Here is a 2,534-nt window from a genome sequence, read left to right as displayed (position 1 = left end):
ATTACATTGTGCAGGACAAGAAAAAAATAGCATCATTGAGAGGGGATGCTATATGCTTGGTTAATAATCAAATGAAACAAAATGGGTAAAAACATGACAAATGACGTCTCTCTTATACCATGGGCATGGACTCGGATGGATCAGCTGTGTTCCTGCTGTCAGAATCCAAGCATTGGAAATTTCGTGCATGTTTTAAGGACACACCGGAGATATTGCCACTCCTCCCAACTCAGTGCAATCAAACTCAGTAAATTACCAGTCCGGGCGAAAGTGTTTTGAAAAAAAATCCAATAAAATGTTGTTGGTCACATACACATATTTAGCAGGTGTTATTGCAGGTGTAGCGAAATGCTTGTGTTCCTAGCTCCAGTAGTGCAGTAATATCTAACAATTCATAACAATACATAGAGTTCTAAAAGTAAAAGTGTGGAAATATATAAATATTAGGCCGAGCAATGTAGGAGTCTGGAGTGTGTGTGTCTGTATGTGAGTGACATATATACATATATATATATATATATATACACAACTGTTCAAAAGTTTGGGGTCACTTAGAAATGTCCTTGTTCTTGAAAGAAAAGCTTCTATTTTTTGTCCATTAAAATAACATCAAATTGATCAGAAATACAGTGTAGACATTGTTAATGTTGTAAATGGCTATTGTAGCTGGAAACAGCAGATTTTTTTATGGAATATCTACATAGGTGTACAAAGGCCCATTATCAGGAACTATCACTCCTGTGTTCCAATGGCACGTTGTGTTAGCTAATCCAAGTTTATCATTTTAAAAGGCTAATTGATCATTAGAAAACCCTTTTGAAATTATGTTAGCACAGCTGAAAACTGTTGTCCTGATTAAAGAATAGAACTGGCCTTCGTTAGACTGGTTGAGTATCTGGAGCGTCAGCATCAGCAAAGAACCTTCTTCTGAAACTAGTCAGTCTATTCTTGTTCTGAGAAATGAAGGCTATTCCATGCGAGAAATTACTGAGAAACTGAAGATCTCATACAACGCTGTATACTACACACTTCACAGAACAACGCAAACTGTCTCTAACCATAATATAAAGAGGAGTGGGAGGCCCCGGTGCACAACTGAGCAAGAGGAGAAGTACATTAGAGTGTCTAGTTTGAGAAACAGACGCCTCACATGTCCTTAACTGGCAGCTTCATTAAATGGTACCCGCAAACACCAGTCTCAACATCATCAGTGAAGAGGCGACTCCGGGATGTTGACCTTTTAGGCAAAGTTGCAAAGAAAAAGCCATATCTCAGACTGGCCAAAAAATAAAAGATAAAGATGTGCAAAATAACACAGACACTGGCCTAAGGAACTCTGCCTAGAAAGCCAGCATCCCCGGAGTCATCTCATTTCACCTCTTGTTGAAAGAAGCATTTATTTTGATGTTCAGTGGAGCAATTTTCAAATCGAGGAAGAGAGAATATTAACGTTGGTTGCGAGATACAGAAGAATAAGAAGAACATACAGAAGAAGGGAGAATATTTCCACAGTTCCACGAGCTCTTTCCGCGATTGGCGAATGCATCATATTTGAAGTAAGTGTTAAGGTTTGGCATTGGGTTTAGTTTTCCTGAACAAATTTTAGGAAAGTTGAGTCGCTGTGTAAGTTAACGTTAGACCTTTGGCTCCATTAACAGACAGTTAATCAGATAAGAGAGATCGGTTCCCTATTTAGCCTAACATTATGTTTATCTGTGGTAGTAATACACGCATATACAGTGCAGTGTCGTAAGTTACAGTATACGAATGTTTAGCGAATGTGGGGTAAATAGTAGGCTGCAGCTGTCAGCGTTCAGCAAGTTAACATTCAGATATTTGAAATCCATTAACTCAGTTAGATTTTCATACTTGAACTCAAAACGAACAATTGCTATTATCAATCTGTTATCGTTACTCAAAAGATCACCACAATTTGCAGATAGCCTGTTTTCTATCGTAAAGATGTAAGAAATGATAGCTAGCTAAGTTACTTACTGCAGAGTGGAGCTAGCCATGATCTGACTGGTAACTTAGGCCGGTAGTTGATTTTAAGGTGCATTTATGATAGTGGGGATTTGTAATTAAGATTGAGATTGGACTAACATGTGGGTAATTGGATGCTTAGATGTAGCCATAGATTTATTTTTGCATAGGGTCAATTAAATATGAAAAGAAAATATCAGACTTATTTTTAAAGAAGCACAAACAGGCAGATCAGATGCAAACAGACCCCAGCCCTTGCATCACCACCGGACCCCAGAGCAGCTCCCTACCTGAGGCTAGTCAGAGTCAGTGTGGTCAGACTTCACAAGGACCCAGTCTACCAACACCAGGTCAGAGCATCTACCAGGCAGTCAGTCACATGCCCAGTTCAGAATTCAAGTTTAGCTTCAGCTTGCAATAGATTATTTTGTCAGATTAAGCCTCACTTTAAAATGTTGGTTGTTGATTCATGTGTGTTCTTGTTTTGATGGCTGTGGCATTTTTATTGTGATTATACACTAATGTTTATTGTGTTATTTTAATGTAATAGG

This window comes from Oncorhynchus masou, chromosome 30 (genome assembly GCF_036934945.1).
Source record: "Oncorhynchus masou masou isolate Uvic2021 chromosome 30, UVic_Omas_1.1, whole genome shotgun sequence".
Lineage (NCBI taxonomy): Eukaryota > Metazoa > Chordata > Actinopteri > Salmoniformes > Salmonidae > Oncorhynchus > Oncorhynchus masou.
The sequence above is the reverse complement of the archived record's forward strand: the minus strand, read 5'-3'. Positions refer to the sequence as shown.